General features: G+C 43.4%; 1 long non-coding RNA gene across 2 annotated transcripts; it reads right to left on the bottom strand.

Moving 5' to 3' along the window:
* Window positions 1-1,196: 1,196 nt before the first annotated feature.
* On the bottom strand, window positions 1,197-7,596 carry LOC131514932 (uncharacterized). Of its 2 annotated transcripts, XR_009263352.1 has the most exons (3): window positions 6,307-7,596; window positions 2,844-3,440; window positions 1,197-2,720 (listed from the first exon to the last, which is right to left on the bottom strand). It is a non-coding gene; the product is annotated as an uncharacterized LOC131514932 (long non-coding RNA). The 2 variants fall into 2 exon arrangements; XR_009263351.1 differs by lacking the exon at window positions 6,307-7,596 and having other exon boundaries at window positions 2,844-5,962.
* Window positions 7,597-20,052: the final 12,456 nt, after the last annotated feature.

Genomic DNA, 20,052 nt, shown 5'->3' on the forward strand with positions numbered 1-20,052 from the left:
AATTCTCACCCTTCCCAACTCAAGTAACAGTGTCTTTGTATATCCAAGTGGCAATAAAGGGAGTCAAAGCCTCTACCTGGAAGATAAGGACCTAGCAGGCACCAAATTGGAGGGGGGAGATGTTAGGAAATGTCCAGTGTGCCCCCTCTCCCTCACCTGCTCTCCTCTTCCCTTAACTGAGGGAAGTTAAACATTAGGTACCGTGTCTTGAATTCACCAGAAAAGACATGGAAGCCTTGCTCATCAGGAGGATCACCCCCCTACTTCTGGAGGCACCACAAGGGCACAGCAGGGAGCTTGGGGCATGGCAGTCATGTTGGACGGAAGACCAGAAGAACCCCATATCTCCAGTTTTAGTTAGCGTCAGGTTCCAGGATGTGTGTGTGTGTGTGTGTGCGCGCGCGTATGTGTTTATATCTCCCGAAGAATGGTAGAGTCATCCCCAAACATGAATGAGATTAACTTTTCCAAAGAATCTTAGTGCAGTCAAGACAAACTTTTGACTTAGAAATTAAGAAATCTGTGATCTATGCAACATGTTTATAGGAAAAAAGAATATTTATTACAAAAAAAGATAACTGTCACGTAACCAATACGTTTATTTATGAAGAGTTTGTAAAAAACAAAAACCAAGCAAAAGAAAAAGTAAATGATAATTATATAAATGGTATATTGTCAGCTTTGCTTAAAACACCCACACAAACTCAGTCAGCAAAAAGCAAGAATATGCCCTACTCTGTTAATGGTGGTTACCTCTGAGTAACATTTTTTTCCTCTGCTTTAATGTATTTTTCAAATTGTTGGATGGGCATACTTTGCTTTTGTAAATGCTTATTGTACATTGCAAAGGTTTCAGAAAGTTAACATCTTTTTTTTTTTTTTTTACTTTTAGAAAGAGAGAGCATGAGCAGGGGAGAGGGGCAGAAGGAGAGAGAATCTTTAAGTGTGCATGGAGCCCAACACAGGGCTCAATCCCATGACCCTGGGATCATGGTCTGAGCCGAAATCAAGAGTTGGGATGCTCAACCGACTGAGCCACCCAGGTGCCCACAGAATGTTAGCATCTTAAGAGAAAAAGCCTAGGCTTTTTTTTTTTTTAAAGATTTTTAAAGAGTTTTTTAAAGATTCTCTTAAGATTGAAAAAGTTCAAGGTCTCGCACATAGTAGCACTACTTAGGTAACATTCACCAGCGAAGGAGGTTAATCAACTTTATTGTAAGGGTATACACAAATCGTTAGGGTAATTAAAATGTGTTGGACCTACAAAGCGTGCACGGGTCCTGTTGATTCTGACGAATGACCTACTTGCTGTATTGAGAGTTTTCTTATTTTGGTGGTCATCTGCCAGTTACAAGTACATCGACCATTTCTTCTTTCCTTCACTCTTGACAAACAGAAGAAAAAAACTAAATCGTGTATTGTTTCAATGCTTTCAAATCGTTAGCCTTGTCACCACTTATTTTTTTAGGCTTTAGGAAAGGAGGCGTGTATTTCCCCTTACTTCCTTCTTGCAATTGCAAGTCCTATGGAAGTTAATTTAAATTAATTAAGAATTTTCTATCGAATGAATCAACAGCTTTACTCCTATGGTCCTCTTAACCTGGGCTAAAGGTAAAAATGCGACAAGAAGGGGCCGGTGTTTTCTGGTTAAAATTGACAAGTGCGAGACACATGAATGGCTGTCTACAAGTTTAGAAACAGGAAACAGGCTTGCTGCACTTGCCAAAGGGCATATAAACCGAGAACATTGTCATGTAGGAAATCAAGATCAGAGGGTGAGTGCAAAGACCCAAAACAGTCTGTGGTGACGAGGGTTGACGTGAGGTTGTGTTTATATGAACCCGAGCCCTCTCATCCCAAAGCTGGTGACTAGAGTGTTTTCTTCACCCACAACGACTCTGTTGCCAAAGGGTACTGGGCTGTGAATTGTGGAAGCATGTCTGTCACTGTTAACGTATCAAACAGAGGTCTTGATATTATCTGCAGCTGATCAGTTGATTGGGTTTTACCTACAGGAAGAGCCTGGCCTCGGGCTGCCACAGGCCAGCCACGCATGACGTGCACTAAAGTCCTTGTTACACCCCGGTGGGAGTGATGCAGGCGAAAAACACACCTCATCCCATCGGCCCTCCATGGCAACAGGGCTGCTTGGCAGGCCAGATAAGGATGGTCCATCGTCAGGAAGAGGCTTATCCCATGACAAGAGGGTGTTTTTTAAAGGCAACACATCAACAACAATGCCTCAGCAACACTGTTTGTTATTGTGGTAGATAGGGATACAAAGAGTGGGCCAGGCTGCTAGCATAGCTTGCACGTGGAACAGAAAAGGTGCCTGTCCTGGAAGAAGGGAGAGTACAGTCGTCCCCCTTGTCCACTGAGGATCCATTCCAAGATCCCCTAGTGGATGCCTGAAACCACTGAGAGGACTGAAGCCCACACATAATGATGTTTTTCCTCTATACACATACCTATGACAAAGTTTAATTTATAAATTAGGCACCAGAAGAGATTAACAACAAACACCGACAGAGGCACCTGGGTGGCACGTTCGGCTCCGACTTCAGCTCAGGTCATGATCTCGAGGTTCATGAGTTCAGGTCCTGCGTCGGGCTCTGTGCTGACAGCTCAGAGCCTGGAGCCTGCTTCGGATTCTGTGTCTCCTTCTCTCTCTGTCCCTCCCCTACTGGTGCCCTGTCTCTCTCTCTGTCTCTCTGTTTCTCCTTCAAAAATAAAACATTAAAAAATTTTTTAAAAACCACCAACAATAAAATAGCAATTATGACATACTATCATAAAATTTATGTAAATGTGGTCTCTCTCTCAAAATATCGTACGGTACTCACCCTTCTTCCTCACTGATGATGTGAGATGATAAAATGCCTGTATGATGAGATGAGATGAGGTGAATGACGTGGGCACTGTGACGTCGTATTGACTAGTAGAGACCTTCTGATCATACGTCAGGAGGATCATCTGTTTCCAGACCACAGTTGACTGCAGGCACCTGAAACCCTGGAAAGCGAACCTCGGATAAGGAGGAACTCAGATATAAATGTTCTCTGTTTCCTGGGACGGGGGGGCGGTGAGCAGATAAACATATGCTGAGTCGGAGCCTCTATTCATCCAGAAGCTATTTATTAAATGAACAGAACATCTTCCTCCTGAACAGCTCAACACCTGGTAGAGAGAACTTCAAATCTGTGCCATTTGGGCTTGTGAGTTGTAAGTAGAAGAAGTCAAGGAAGTAACAGAAACTCAGTGAGAGAGGAAGGAAATCATGGCACTGCGAATCCAGGCAAGGTGGGACCCCGCCCATCTGGACTCCCACGGCTTTCTTTTGGACGTTACCAGAGGCTGTTTGCGATCTTGTTGGCTTGTTTGCTTAGGTGTCTATTGAGGGCAGGATCACAGTCTCCTTTTCATTTTGGTATCCATAGTACCTGGCATAGAAGAGAAGCTCGATCAATATTTACTAGTTGCTGGTGGTGACGGTGACAGTTGTGGAGGAACCAGAATGGACAGAAGTATACAGCTCACTGATGAGACATTCTCTTTCCTAGGCCTTAGGCGGTTGTGGAGGTCCCTGGGATGTTCCAGTCCAGATCCTGGAGGAGGCCCTCTAGCGAGTCTAGTCAAGAGTGGGACCCCTCGTGGTGTCCTCCCCAAGAGAGGCAGGAGAGCCTGTTGAGAACATGGGCTTTGATGCCAGATCACCCAGATTAGAATCCTGGCTTTACTCCCAGCTGTGTGAATGTTGGCAACGTGGTTCCCTTCCCTGTGCCTCTGTGAGGATGAAATGAGTTCATTACAATGGTGCCTAGCACCCCAGAAAAGCTCTCTAAAGTTTAATTACCACTATTTCCAGTACTGCTGCCCCATTTAGGGAGAAGGAAAGTCCAGGTGATGAGAGTCCTTTGCCTCAGATTTTGAGTTTCACATTTAACTTTGCCCTCTTATTCCCTAGGAGCCCCTGCCCGGTTGGAAGATGAACCAGGTGGCTGAACTTTCACTTTAAAGCTATTATTTAGACCACTGCCAGTCTCGAAGAGTGCTTCTCATTTCCTCACTTAACTTCCCCAAATGTATAGTTAAGCCACTTGATAAGAAAAGATAAATGGTCCAAACCTGACACCGAAAGATAAATGGTGCCTGCATATGGGGCGTTTAGGTTGCCCTTGAATTATTATGGTTTCATTTCCAGGTGTGAAAGCACCTTGCCAGGTGCTACAGTCGGGACCATGAAGAGTTGATAATAAAGGCTGAGAAGACCTAAAGGCAAGTTAGGGAAATAACATCAATATTAGGTAATTAAAGTTAATATACTTACCTAACCAGAGAGTGGTCAGTCAGGTTGTTCCCCCAGCACGCACCTGCACACACACACATACACACACACTGTGAGCCCACAGAAAACTCAAGTGAATATGGGGATTTTGATAAGGTTCTTTTTTTAATGTTAATCAATTTATTTAAAGAGACCCAGAGAGAGAGAGAGAGAGCGCAGTGTGAGCAGGAGGGGACAGAGGCAAAGGGAGAGAGAGGATCCCAAGCAGGCTCTACACTGTCAGCACAGAGCCAAGCACGGGGTTCGAACCCATGACCCATAAGATCACGACCTGTCAGCACAGATCCCAACACGGGGGTCCCATCTCAGGAACCATGAGATCATAACCCGAGGTGAGCCGCCCAGGTGCCCCAGTCAGTTCACTCTTGAAGCCAATGATATAAGGTAATCCATAACTACAAACCAGCAGCAAAATATTGCCTGGGGCACTCTGCTTTATCCAGACCACCTTGAGCAGATTCTGTTAGAACAGAAAAAACAAAAAACAAAACAAAACAAACAAACAACAAAAAAAAAAACCAGGAAGAGGGAGAGAGAACCATTGAAATGGTGTCCAGGTAACTATATCCAAAATGTCGAAAATTTTCCATTAAGAATTGTAAGTCATTACAACAGGTGACTTTCTTATCTAGGATTGTATTCCCATTGCATGGCTCCAGTATAATAAAGTAAGAGGAACCAGTTACCTTGTCTTTTAGCTGTAAATATGCTGTTGTGTGTGTGTTTATTTTTATATATGTATATACATATATATTTAAAGTGCAGCTCTAAAAATCATTTGAAAGTCACAAAACTATAAATAAAAGGAAGCAAAGATCTGTCACGTAATTTATTAAGAACAGGGATTCATTCAACTAAAAATTATTTCTTTTTCCTTGGTGCTTTTCAGAGACAACAACTCTGCCATCAGGAATGGTTTGCATTATAACAGCCAGGAAGCACCCCCACCCCCCTCCACCCGCTCCCTGCCCTGCTTTAATAAACTCTGTTTATCTTAGAGCAGTTTTAGATTTACAGAACTATTGTAACTAGCACAGTAATATTATAGAGAATTCCCATCTACACCACACCCAGGTTTCCCTATTGTTATCCTATTACGTAAGTATGGTACATTTGTCACAGCCAATGAACCAATATGGATACATTCTTTTCTCAGTTGTTCCCCAGTGTCTTTCTTCTGTACCAGGATCCCACCCAAGATAACCACACTGCATTTCGTATCCACGTCCACTTATGCTTCTTTTGGCTATGACAGGTTCTCAAGCTTTCCTTGTTTCTGATGACCTTCACAATTGGGAGGATTACTGGTCAGATGTGTCCTTGAATGTCCCTCAGTGGGGGGTATTTGATGTTTCTTTCTTGATCAGACTAGGTGAACGTACTTTTGCAAGAGTGCACACTGCAAATGGTCTTGCGCTGTCAGGAGGGTTCTTTAAATTCTTTTTAATGTTTATTTAAAGAGAAACAGAGCGGGGCGCCTGGGTGGCTCAGTCGGTTGAGCGCCGACTTCGGCTCAGGTCACGATCTCGCGGTCTGTGAGTTCGAGCCCCGCATCGGGCCCCTGTGCTGACAGCTCAGAGCCCGGAGCCTGTTTCAGATTCTGTGTCTCCCTCTCTCTGACCCTTCCCCATTCATGCTCTGTCTCTCTCTGTCTCAAAAATAAATAAACGTAAAAATTAAAAAAAAAATTTAAAGAGAAACAGAGCATGAGCAGGGGAGGGGCAGAAAGAGAAGGAGACACAGAATCAGAAGCAGGCTCCAGGCTCTGAGCTGTCAGCCCAGACCCCTACCTACGTGGGGCTTGAACCCATGAACCGCAAGATCATGACCTGAGCCAATGTCGAATGCTTCACCGACTGAGCCACCCAGCTGCCCCAAGAGGTTCTTTTTAATGTCTAAAGTAAAACCTTTTGCATAATAATAATAATAATAATAATAAATTCAAAGTAAAAATAAATAACCTTTTGTTAGAACAATGGCTGCCAAAGTGTGGTCCCTGATCAGCAATTATCAGTGTCACCTGGAACTTGTTAAAAATGCAAATTTTGCGCCTGGTGGTCACAGACCCACTGAATCAGAAACTCTGGGGGTGGGGCTCAGCAATCTGTGTTTCAACAAGTCTTCCAGGAGATTCTGATGCACCTGAAGTTTCAGAACCACTGTGTCTGAGGTTGTCTAACATGTTTGGCCTCAATGTATACAGAACGTTTCTCACTGGTCACCTTTTAACCATTGGCTGTCAGCCTTGCTGTGCTATATAAATACCTAGGACCAAACACCAGCCCCAGAGACTCTGATTTAATTGGTTTGGGGAGGGGTCAGTTATTAAAATGCTCCCAGGTCATTCTAAGCCTGGACAGGGCTGAGGGCTCCTGCCTCTGGCCCCTACCTGAGACAAGCCCTCCCTCTTCTACTCACACTTTCCACGCCTCTCACACTCCCCTTCCTCCCACCTCAGACTTCGGAAGAAGGCATCAATCGGTAGCCTGCTTTCTTAGAAAACATCAAACGGGATTTAATACTATAGAATTTCAGAGTCGTAATAGCCATAAAGGTCAACTAGCTCAGTGGTTTTAAAACCTTTTCTTCTTTTTTTTCAGCAGATCCCCTTCAAAGGAAATCTTCGTGGGAAAGCCCAGTGTAGAAAACGAGAAAAAGCAGAGCAGCTCTGATGGAAGGGTGAGGGGCTTGGCGGTGCTTCCGGTCGCCCTGGCACAGCTGGGCCATCACTGACCTTGTTCGACATTCCCAGTCCGTGGCTGCCCACCTTCTCCTTTGTCAGCTCCCCTGGTCAAAGCTTGTTTACTGCTAAGCCACTTTGATTTTCAGGACTGCTCAAAGCCTTCATTCTTCTTGCCTTTGAGCCGAAACCTGTCTCCTGACATGAGGTCTTTGCGTGGCAGTAGAGAGGACACCAACAGCCTTTCCCCTCTGAAACCTCTTCTCGTTTCATGCTCAGACCTGCTGCCCTGTGAACAGGGGGTTTCAGCTTGACTGTGCGTTAGCATTTTAAAACTTCTGACGTCCAAACTGCCTTCCAGATCAGTAATTCAGTATCTCCTTGGGTGTGAGTGGGGAGGGGGGCTTTTTGCACGGTCACAGGCAGAGTCAGGGGGCAGAGAGCAAGCTGAGAGCGAGCCAGAGCCTCCCTCTCCTGCCAGGCGAACGAACATGGGTCTCTTCCACCTGCTTCCGAGCTGACATCGTGTTGGACCTTCCCACCGCCTTCTCTGCTTTCTTTGCAGAACGCTCCACTGCCCAGATCCTGACACGTGTCCCAACAACGCAATTTAGACGAGCTGGTTTTGTAGACCGGATGCAAAAACTGCAAGCTCGAGGTGGTAGAACACCGTCTTCTTCCTTTCCTCCAGTAATTAAAATAAAAGGTAGCTATTATTTCCTAAGTCAACCATGTAAGCACCTCCCCACCTGTTTCCCCTTCCCCTGTCTAGGAAAGATCATACAAGCCCTCCTCGCCTTCTCCGATGGATTTGGCTTTTGTCAAAGGGAGCAAGCAGCCTTTACCTTCACAGCTAGTGTCTTTGCCCTGCCCTGGTTGTACGACGGGTGGCTGGTATGATGGTTTTTGATGAAAGACCCAAGCAACTCCACCCAAATGGCCCAGTTCTTTGGTGAGGATTCCTCTCTCCTCCTCTACCCCCTCCACCTGTTAGTCAGCAAACAATTGAGCTGCGCAAAACACAGGCTGCCTGGGTTGTCAAGTTCACCCGTCTCCCAGGGGCTCCTCCCGAATCTTCTTAACCGGTATTTCCTGAATGGAGTTAAGATCATACAGGCCGGGAGCCAAGTAGTTCTGCGGGACAGGGTGGGGTGGAAAGCTTCGGTGAAGCTTTGAAGTATCTCGGCTACTCAAGAGCCAATGAGAATTACTCGTCTCCATCAGGCTGAAGAACACGTTTCGGTTATTTCTATTTCCTTTCATTAGCTTGCCCCCTCTTGATCAGAGGACTCCTAGCCATGAAGTCCAAGGGAACACCAGAGGGATAATGTCGGCAGAGATTCTAAGACCAGGTAAACTCCACCAGCTGCTCCGGGCTGCCAGAGCATGGCTGAAGCGAACACAGTGATTGTACTGAGTTTCACCTTGAACTCACGTAGTCTGCCTTCAGTGGGAGCCTCAATCCCCCCTTATAATTATGTTATGTTTTCTTACTTAGCTTGCCCCTCTAGGCTCCACAACGGTGTCTCAGAAACTTCTTCCAGAGCACCAGCTATCTCACCTCTACCATGGGGATAATCACAGCATCTGCCTGGACAGGTTGCTTTGAGTATTAAATAAAATAATGGGCATAAGGTTATAAACACATGGTAGGTATCATATGCACCTGATAAATACTATTATTATTATGTGGATGTGATATATTACACATGCTATTATTATGTAACAAATAAAAACAAAATAACAAAATAATAACTCTTATTTTCTAGCCATCTCAGAGTCAGAAATTTAATGCCAATTATATGCACTATTGTGACAAGCACTGGAATTTTTAAAAGATTAGTAAGACATAGCCTTTGTCACAGGGCAAAAGAGGTACGGAATGCTTTAAAGTTGCCACAGCACTTTGACAAATACCCTCTGAAGATCCCAGCTCCCACCCTGCCTCTCATTTTCCCTCATCTCATGGCCTTTCCTTCCTTATTAAGATCAGGGCAAGTCAATGGAAGCCCTTCCGTATCCCTTTTAACTCAATATTTCTTCTTATCATCAAGGTTCTTGTTTCCCTGTCCTCTTGTCACAGAAGACTATGGCCGCTCCACTCTGCGGCCCCGGCCATCCCCTCCTTCCTGTGGTGTCCTGGAGAGCATTCCCCTCAGCCTCTGTTGTAAGCTCTGAGTTTACACAGGTTTAAAACTGAGTCCTTGGTCTTGGGGCACCTGGGTGGCTTGGTCAGTTAAGCGTCTCACTTCGGCTTAGGTCATGATCTCACGGTCCACCACGTCGGGCTCCGTGCTGACCGCTCAGAGCCTGGAGCCTGTTTCAGATTCTGTGTCTCCCTCTCTCTCTGCCCCTCCCCTGTTCATGCTCTGTCTCTCTCTGTCTCAAAAATAAATAAACGTTAAAATTTTTTTTTTTGTTTTTAAAAACTGAGTCCTTGGTCTTGAAGACATGAGAACACAGTTGAGGTGACAGAATAAAAAAAAAGAAGAAGACCTCCCCCCCCGCCCGCCAAAAAAAAAACCCAAAAAACCAAAACTTACAAGATGGCTCATAACAAGTGCCATGAGTCATTCAGGGGGAAAAAAAAATGCCACAACCTTCAGCAGAAGAGAACCATTGAGTGCCAGTTGAAAAATACTCTTTTCCCAGTAGGAATAAAGTTAATTCCAAAAACCTTTGCAATCACACTATTATTATTTATCCTATTAATAACGGTCTAATATGTTACAGGTTTTATAATTTCACAAAAATTGTTTCCTTGAAGCTACTCAACTCAGTGATGAAGGTTAAGGAATGTTTTGCCCATTTTACAAATGAGGAAACTGAAGCTAAGAGAGGGGGGCAGGTAGGAGAATTCCCAAGGAGGCAGCTAGCAAACGTTGGAGTCAGGACTTCAGGATGGGTCTCGGGAGTCCCCTCCCTGCTTTTTCTGCTAGGACTTGAACATTCGTTAACTTACTACGCGCCACCATTATGGTGGGAACTTCGCGTGATGGTTTCTTACCTACCCTTTACAACCTGGGAGGTAGGTCTTACGACTTGCAGTTTGCAGATGAGGATGACCTCACCAGGAGGGGCTGGCAAGGGAGCGAGCCTGTAAAGTAACTTGCCCAAATCCCACCGTCAGGAAGCTACAGGTTTGGCACAGAAATCCGGGCTCACAAAACTGGAATTCCACATTCCTCACATGTTAAGGACTTTTGCTCGTGAGAGCAAAAGATAATACAAAAAAAAAAAAAAAAAGCAAAAGCAGCTAAAACTGGACACAACCATGGTTGAGTAACTTGTCCATGCCGAGACTGAGCCACAGTGCAGAATGGAGAGGAGAAGGCTCTCCTAGGTAATGGTAAATGGTAAATACCCAGCTATGTTTATGAACATTATTTTTTTTTATTTTTTTAAGTAGGCCTCACACCCAGTGCAGAGTCCGACACGTTTGAACTCATGACCCTGAGACCAAGACCTGAGCTGAGGTCAAGTCAGACGCTTAGCCAACTGAGCCACCCAGGTGCCCCCTAGTTATTTTTGAAAGGAAAATGATTTAATTTGGTCATCCTTTGGTTTTCATTGCTCTCTCTGAGAACATGAGATCCCCTTTCGGGAGCTCGTCAGTGGCTAAGTTTTATGGCAGTGATCTGTATGTCCATTCAGACCTATTGCTTACCTGGATAGCCTCTAGCAAACGATTGGATGGCTTATGTTTCCAAAATAAATTCAATTCTTTGTATTACACTGGGCACACAGACATATTTTTAAAGTACCTTAATTTTTTTTTTTTTTTGAAAGAGAGAGTGAGCAGAGGAGGAGCAGAGAGAGGGGGACAGGGAGAGCTTGTGTAAGCAGGCTTCATGCTCGAGTCCGACGCGGGCTCGATCCCACAACCGTGGGATCATGACCTGCACCAAAATCAAGAGTCAGATACTTAACCGACTAAGCCACCCAGGTGCCCCATAAAGTACCTTAATTAACTTGAAGCTTAGGACGTTAGCAAAAATCTGCTTCAAAGAAAAACATCAAGGAAGACATTAGGAACAAATTTAAAGAATATGTGTCCTAACAGAATATATAAAAATAACATTACCTAATATAGTGTAAGAAAGTTTACGGCAGAGACTTGACGTGACAGCCTCTTTGGAGTTTTCAATTTGGAAATATTTCAGTGGGTTGGATCTCGAAATTCGAAAGCATGACTGAATAATTTTCTACTAGGTATAGTGTACTTTTATGAGGATTTTGTCCTTTTTTTCTCCTTTTTGTGTTCAGAGTGACTTGGTTGACGACGGTGACTCAGATGATAGACTCACTAGTTGTGGTTTGAAGGGCATCACTCCAAAATTCTAATCTCTTTTGTCATGGACCATCCCTGGGGATTCCAAAGTGCCCTAAAGGAACTCCCCTTCCTCAATAACCACGGCTCCCAACAAGAAGCCAGCAACTTCTGAGAGTGAAAATGGGACATTTTAGAAGCATTAACTAATAGTAAAACCAAGTCAAGAAAACTCTTTCTGAAACCTACTATTTACCTTATGAGGAAAAGATGCATGGCAGACAGACAAAAGCTTCATAAGAAGTAAACTGGATTAATTTTGTGAAAAGCTTATTGACCGAAGATTATTGTTGTAACTGCTTCCAGCAGCGAAATATGTTAGAGAAGAAGGAAGAGAGGATAAGTTATAACTTACATAGGACTGATTGCCCCACCTTTTCAGATCAGAGAAAGCAATCATTCCTAGGCTTTCCTGAATCAAATTCAAGTCTGATCAGCATTGCGCCATCCTGGGTTAACAGGCACTGGGGAGTAAGTAATGCAAGGTCTTTCCCTTCAAGGAGCTCACTGTCCAGTGGAGGGGCTTATATTCACAAACCTTTTAATATTTATTATCAGAGTTATCAGGTGCTGCTACCTACTAAGTGCTTTGCTCTGTCCTCAGTCTGAAAAAAGGAGAGGACCCGGGCCGTGCAAAGGCCTCACATACCACCTCACTATAGACTTCCATCTGTGGGTTTATATTTACTTTCTTTAATCTGTGCCAGAGAGAGACACATTCATTCATTAATGATACTGTAAGCACATTGCGTGCATCCCAGAAAATACGACATACTTCTATTCAACCCAGACACTTAACTCTTAAAAAGTAAGAGACTGATTGGAATCAAAGAGGAGGCGACCTAAAAATTAGAAGGGTGTGGTAGAAAAATCTCCAGAGGCCCAAAGTTAGAGTTAATGTGAGCCAAGGATTGCCCGACTGGGCCTTGGTGTCGATCAATACACTGTTTGCGCAGACAGAAAGGATATAGGGATTTGCGCAAATCGTTTTCTAAAAAGAGTATATCACACATAAAATACTTCAGCTTTCCAGATTCAAAATTCCCAAGTGGAAAAGGAATTAGGGACTTTTTCAAGGGAGTAAATGACTCAGCCTATCTGACTTCGTTCAGTGAGTGTTTAAACCAAACAAACAAACAAAACACACGCATACACACACACACACACACACACACACACACAAAACTACCTCAATTACGCAGTTGGGTAATACACTCAAAACACCCACAAAGGTTTTAAATTTGTAAATTATGTCAAGTAATGGCATGTAGACTTTCACTCTGGATTTTCTCTTTCCTTTAACTCCCCCCACAGTAATAAGCAGAGTGTCATTTCCTTCCCAAACATTCATATTTGGTGATATGCCTTTCGAATGAAAGAACAGACGGACGAATGAGTGACTCACTCAGAGCTTCTATAGGCACAGATGTCCCTGGGTTGAAGAGTGTGAGGACTTGTGGATTTTTACCTTCTAAATTCCACATCAGAAAATTACAATGAGCCCCAAGTCAATGTTTTCTAAACTTGTCTGCTTATTATAAGAATCACCAGGAACCATTTGTCATAGGTGCTGATTTCCAGGCCTCTTTCCTGGAGACTCTGATTTAAGAGGACCTAAATCTCCATTGTCAACAAGTAGCTCCTGGTGATTCTTGTTATTGAGCAAGTGTAGAGAATACCGAACCAATGGATTCACACTGCTCTGCTTATAACATTCATTTGTTTGAGGGTGTTAGTTTGTTTTTGCTTTTTTATCACAGACATTCCAATGGTCCTTTTCTTAGTCCCCACTCCCGCTTCCCTACATTTTCCACTCCTGGAGTTTCATCTACTCCCTTCAAGGGCGGCCACGTAGCCCTGTCCCAATCCATATCCCTAGCTTGGATATCTAGTCCTCCCAGTTTATAGTCATCATTGATAATACTTCATTAGAATCCCAATGGCTAGAGCAACACATATGCATTTCAAGAACTTTTAGAACCCTTTGAGAGATCAAATAGTTTTTTATCATTTAATGAACTTCAGGAAAAAATGGGGGGGAGGGGGAAGCCCAAAACTTGAGGAACTGAAAATGTCTGAGGCCTGAAGTCAGGAAATACACCAAAGGAACAAAGACCCAAATCTCTTGTTCATTCTTCCTTCAGACTCACTTATAATTTATTTGCACATTCTTACTTCAAAGAAGGTCATTTTCTGCTTTGACCAAAGTTTTCAGAGAGTGGAGATGATATTCATGTATTTGTATCATAACCGGCTCGCTTACGGTCGTGTGTCACTCCCATTAATGTGGGGAGGGTATTCCCACATTAATGGATAGAAATACCTATCCATTCATTTCTCATTCAGTCAGGAATTTACAGAGTTCAAATGCCTACGCCGTGCTATGTGCTATTCTTTGAGCTGGTATACAAAGACTGGTAAGAGATATTCTTCATCCTTAACTAACTCACAATTAATTGCAAAATAGACACACAAGCAAGTAATTGTGCCACAATATGACTGTTATATTAAGGTGAGGTGTAAGGTGCTATGACGACATAGAAAACTGTACTGTGGGTATGGGGAAGGGTCACCTTTAGAGGGGAGATGATCAATTTCTTTTGTAGTTAGCTATTGCTAAGCCTATTTTAAAATTGTATACATAATATGATAATGTTACGAAGAACTTTTTTCTATCACTTTGTGCATTAACGATTTTCTTTTTCCTACCTTCACATCCAGTCTTTATCCATATGTAAATATATATGCATATCATGTATATATAAGTAAATATATGTACACATATATATTACCCACAAGTAAATATATGTATATATTATGTATATATAACATTTCATTTGTTTGAGAGTGTTTGTTTGTTTTTGCTTTTTTATCACAGGCATTTCAATGGTCCTTTTTTTGTCCCCACTCCTGCTTCCCTACAATTTCCACTCCTGGAGTTTCATCTACTCCCTTAAAGGGTGGCCATGCAGCCCTGTCCCGATCCATATCCATATATATACATAATATGTATATATAAGACTATATAATAATATATGACATATATATGAATAATAACATATATAAGTAAAAATTCTATAAATACATATATTAGAATATATAATTAGATATTCTATATATCTATATATATACTATATAATTCTATATAATATATAATTCTATATAGAATATAGAATATATAATTAGAAAGTCAAAATCATAGCATCTACAGCTGTGTGTTCCAAAAGTTTGCATACATTTGGCTTTTGAAACTTGAAATATGTTTTCCTATAAAAAGAAAGTTATGAAAGGTTGTTAGCTTTCCCAGGATAGTCTATTTAATACATACCACTCTTGCTATACTATGGTCACACAATGATAGAGTAATTGTGCAGTAGTTAGAAAAAAATACTGTTTTTCTAGCAAATTTCTTTAGTAAAAAAATAAAACAAATTGATTTTTAAGTATTTTTAAAATGTATTTCAAGTGCTCATCCTGGAGGGGGGCTGATAGCTCCTAGCCAGGTAAGGAAGAGATGTCAGCCTGCTGCCAGTGGGATGGGCAATTCTGCTTCCTTTCAAAAACATTACGCATAGAAGGTAGGAGTGTTGCAGCCCAGGGCTACTAGAAGAGAGCGGGAGAATAGCGTGGTTTTTCTAATTTAGAAATGGGTATTCTCTCTGTGATGGGGGCAAAGCTGAGCAAATATGGATCGGGGTCAGCCAATGGCTAATTGGGAAAACTAGCATCCTGAAAAGGTACGCCATGTGTTTGGCAAAGTGGGGAGAGAGAAAGAAAACCAAGGGATGGGGTCCACATTCCAGATGGCTTTTTGGCACAAGAAGCTGTTTGCTCTGTCTCCTAAGACTTGGCATGTATAGACAGAAGAAGTAGAATGACTGAATGCAAGGTGTTCCCCATAGTCTGGATCCTGGACCTTGGATCCCAGAATCTACTGGTTTTGGAAAACAGTAGCCCAGCAGCGAATTGGCTGGGCATAATCATCATTGTTGTGGGGGTTCCCAGGTGTCAGAAGAATGGTGTCCATGGACACTGAGGGGACATTAGTGTTCCTATATCAGAGTTAAGTATATCTTAAGGAACTTCAATTGTGCTCTGGGATAATTGTAAATGTGATGTTTCCAGCACAGGGAATGCCTCTATATATGTGGTTTGGGTTATTTTTCTGAGCTATATAGAAGCTCAAAGCTTTAAGATTGTTAAATTAAAAGGCATCTCTTTATTACAAAAATTTCCTACTATCCCAGTGCAACCATGAATCAAATATGTGTGTGTGTGTATGTATATAAAAGCATATATAATAATCCATTTGGCTAGCACATAGAGTACATGAAGAATGAAGGTGGAAAGTTAGGTTGGGATTATATTGTGGATAGACATGATGGTTTAGTAGCTGACTTGGTAAGCAATAAGAGGGACTTCAAATTAGGCTTTTGTAAAAATCATAATACTAAGTCATGAACATGGACAAAAATCCAAATAGTATTCTTTTTTATTAACCATTCATAAAGTTTTCTATACAATCACAGTTTTTTGAGCAGAGGCTTGAGGCATTTCTGAAAGATTGCTTTAGAGGCAACGTGAAGGCTGGATTCCAGAGGAAAAGGAAGGACCGAGATTAAGGGCAGAGATCTTGCAATGGGAGAACTGGCAGGACTCGGTGGCAGATTGCTGGGAGGGGCCAGGGAGCACGAGCAGAGCTGACTCCCAGGATGCAAGTCGATGTTAATGGGGGACTATGCTTTTATTGACTGAAATATGGAATTATAAAGAGGGAAGTTTATAGATTTATTTTTGAATTGTGGTAAATTTGGGGTTACCAGTAAAACCCTTATTTGGAAATATACAGACCAACTTTCCAGACCAACAACCTACAGTTCTGAAGGAGGCTGAGGACAACAATGCAGGTTTCCAGCTCATTCACCTGGAGATCCCAGTTGAAATCTCTGGGATGAGTTGTGTAGAGTCTGAAAAGACTAGTTTCCAGTAAACAAATAAGAAATTGAGTAAAGGAAGAAGAACCAGAGAAAGAGACAAAGAAGGATGATCAGAGGTCTAGGGAAAAAACCAGTATATCAATATATTCTCCCAGAAACCAATAATGAAGAGAATTTCAAGGAAGGTTTATCAAATGCCACAGAAATGCCAAGGCCACAGGGTTTGGTAATTGACAAACTTTGACAAGCTTTGAAACAAACTTTGAAATAGCAATTTCAGTAGATCCATGAACTAGAAACCAGAAGGGGTTGGAAAGGGCATAGGAAGTACAAAGTTCAAAGTGGTTTGGCAGTGAAGACAGCCATTTCATTTATTCATTCCTTTATTCATTCGTGCATTCATGCATCCAACAGATAAATAAATTGGGCCTGTGCACAAGACACTGTGCTAGACATTTGGAACAGATCCTAGACTTCATTCTACTGAAAAATACTTATATGTATGAGTTAGAATAATAAAATAATACTATTATAATAAGTGCAATTAAGAAAATAATTAAGTATGAGAGCAGCGTCTGGGTGGCTCAGTCAGTTGAACATCCAAGTCTTGATTTCGGCTCAGGACATGATCTCACTGTCCTGAGATTGAGCTCTGAGCTGGGCTCTGTGCTGGATGTGGGGCCTGCTTGAGATTCTTTCTCCCCCCGTCCCTCCCCTGCTCACGCACTCTCTCTCTCTCTCTTTCAAAAAAAAGAATTAAGGATGAGAGAGTGAGGTCAGTGCTGGGTGTGGGGGAGAAACTCCCATAGACAGGATGATCAGGGTAGGAGCTGAGGGAAGAGGGTTTGTTTTGTTTGAATAGGAGACGGCCCATTTGTAGGCTAGTGGGAAAAAGTCAAAATAGGAAAAGAAAAAAACGTGGAAGATAGAGGAGGAATAATTTATGGAGCAAAGTACAGGAAAAATGGGATTGTATTTGATCCAAGGCACCAGGGTTGACGTGAACCTTAGAAAGGACCAGGGATACTTTGTCCTCAAAACAGGATCGAGGAAAAAGAAGGGGCACAAAGAATCTTCTCTGGAAGAGCACCTGGGTGACTCAGTTGATTAAGCGTCCGACTTCGGCTCAGGTCATGATCTCAGTTTATGAGTTCGAGCCCCGCGTCGGGTTCTGTGCTGACAGCTCAGAGCCTGGAGCCTGCTTTGGATTCTGTGTCTTCCTTTCGTTCTCTGCTCCTCCCCTGCTCATGTTCTGTCTCTCTCTCTCTCTCAAAAATAAACAAACATTAAAAAGAAAAGAAGAAGAAGAAGAATTTTCTCCAGAAGGAAGGAAGAAGAAGGAGACTGAAGGGTCCCACATGAAGAGAAGTGCATCTCAGTAAGGTGGACCATAGGATCATTTGCCAAGACAGAGAGGTCGTCCTTTGGTGTGGTGGCCTCCTCTGAGTTGCCATTTCAGGACAGGCACTGTGCTGCCTGCAAGGTAGAGCGATGCGTCATTCCTGTCTTCACCGAGCTTGGAAGCATTTTGCAGAATAGAGATTTGAAGACATGTTACTGCGACCAAGTATAGTACATGCTCTGATAGAAAGAGGCACTAGGTAGAGTGGGGCCATGGTTGAAGGAAGGATCAGGACTGCTGGAGGAGGGGAGGAAAGGGGCTTAGGAACTGGTGAGCTGAATCTCAAAAGATATCAAGTAAGTGGGAAGTAACCTGGGTGGGGAAAGAGGCGCACCAAGTCCAGAGGCATGCGCTTAGCATGGTGGGTTACAGGAAGGAGGGCAAGTTTGAATGGATAGAATTCAGGGTTCAAAAAGTGGAATGAGGGCAGGAGAAGGAGGTGGCATACCTGAGCAGGAAGGTGGGTGAGGCGGGCAGAGGCCAGGCCGCAGACAGCCCTCTTTTGTATATAAGGATGTTGGACTTGCCTCCTATAGACGATGGGCGTTATCGAAGAGTTTTTTAAAAAGCAATGACAAGGTTAGATATCATGCCGGAGGCCTTGTGGAAGAATGACTGGAAGAATTCCAGATGAGAGGCAAGAAAACTGAGAGTCGGAATTTGGGACACAGCTACTGGGATAGAGAGAGGGAAATGAAAAAGAGAGGCTCCCTTAGTACGTTTGACAGGATTCAGCCATTGTCTGAATGTGTGAGTGAGGAAAGAAAAGTCCAGAAGATGCCCGGGGTCCTGGCAAGGGTGCCAATCCCTGGGACAGGAAGTAAATGTGGGAGAGCAGGCTTGGGGGTTAGGGCAACAACATTTGAAAGCGGTTAGGAGGAATGAAATAAGCGATCAAATAAAAATAGTTACCAAGTTGCATGAGGGTCAAGTGGAAGCCAGTAGCGTGAATTAGTAGCAAAACCTGTAGTAAAGCTGAGTGTCCCAGCAAAAGTCAAGACAGGAGCAGGGAGAACAGGCTCGCCGGCTCTCTGGCGGGAAGTGGGGGGAACGTGAGGAAGAGGAAGACAGAAGGTCAAGCAGGAAGAGCCCTCAGGTACTTCAGTAAGGGTTCCAACAAGGTGCCTGAGCTTGAGCTCTGTGCTGGGCTGTCCATGAGAAGCCAAAGTCAGAGAGGGACCCAGTGAGTGAGCCAGGAGGTCCAGAATGGAAGGGGAAGGTGCTCTGGGGCCACAAAGCAGTTCAAGGGTAGATGAAGGCCTAAGTGGCTGTGGTCACAGGGAGAATTTCGGCATTTCGGATAATAAAGACGGAGCACCTCGGGTTGACCTTAAAGCGTAAGGTGCGGCCATGTTCAGCGGCAGCTTACCCGCGGGACCACTGATGTGATGCAGTTCTAGGAGGACTGATGTTGCTGTGAAGTCACTGTGACTCATGGCAGGCCAAGACAGAGGGCACAATCAGGAAATCAGGAAGGTTGAGAAAGGTCGCGAAAGCCCTTACGGAGGCTTGCAAGGCCCAGGCCGCTGTGCGTCTCCCTCCTGCTCCCCGTACCGCTCAGACTGCACCCCGCCACTCCAGCCCAGCTGGCCTTCTTTCAGTTCCTTGAATGCTCTTGGACTCTGTTTCACCTCAGGGCCCTCACAAATACAATTTCCTCTTCTTAGAATTTCTACCCCCCTCCAGCTTCAACTCTCCCTTCCTCACTCCAACCAGATTTCACTGTGAATGTCACTTCCCCAGAGAGACTTTCCCCAAATCCTCAGGCTGCATTAGAACCTTCTGCTAGACTTCCCCATATTACCTTGTATTTCTTAGCATGTACCACAATCATAACCAACTCCTTTTGCAATGATTTGCTTACAGCCAATGTCTCCCAATGGATAAGCTTTCTGAGGGCAAACCCTATCTGTTTTGTCTACTGAGACAACTCTCTGTCCCTAATAGACTCCCTATTTCTGTATTTTTACTTAGCCTTGGTCCAAAGGACTGGATGTGGTACAGTGCAAGGGTACAGAGTATTTCTTTTTAAAAAAAATTTTTTTATATGTTTTTATTTATTTTTGAGACAAAGAGAGACAGAGCATGAGCGGGAAGAGGGGCAGAGAGAGAGGGAGACACAGAATCCGAAGCAGGCTCCAGGCTCTGAGCTGCCAGCACAGAACCCGACGCGGGGCTCGAACTCACGGACCATGAGATCATGACCTGAGCCGAAGTCGAACGCTTAACCGACTGAGCCACCCAGGCATCCCTGTACGGAGTATTTCTATACAAAATACCAAAACAGTATTACATTGCATAAAATTAAAATATTAGACAAAATGTCTAAATGAATGTGAAGGTGAACTGTTCATTGGC

The sequence above is a fragment of the Neofelis nebulosa genome, chromosome 6, assembly GCF_028018385.1.
Source record: "Neofelis nebulosa isolate mNeoNeb1 chromosome 6, mNeoNeb1.pri, whole genome shotgun sequence".
Taxonomy (NCBI): domain Eukaryota; kingdom Metazoa; phylum Chordata; class Mammalia; order Carnivora; family Felidae; genus Neofelis; species Neofelis nebulosa.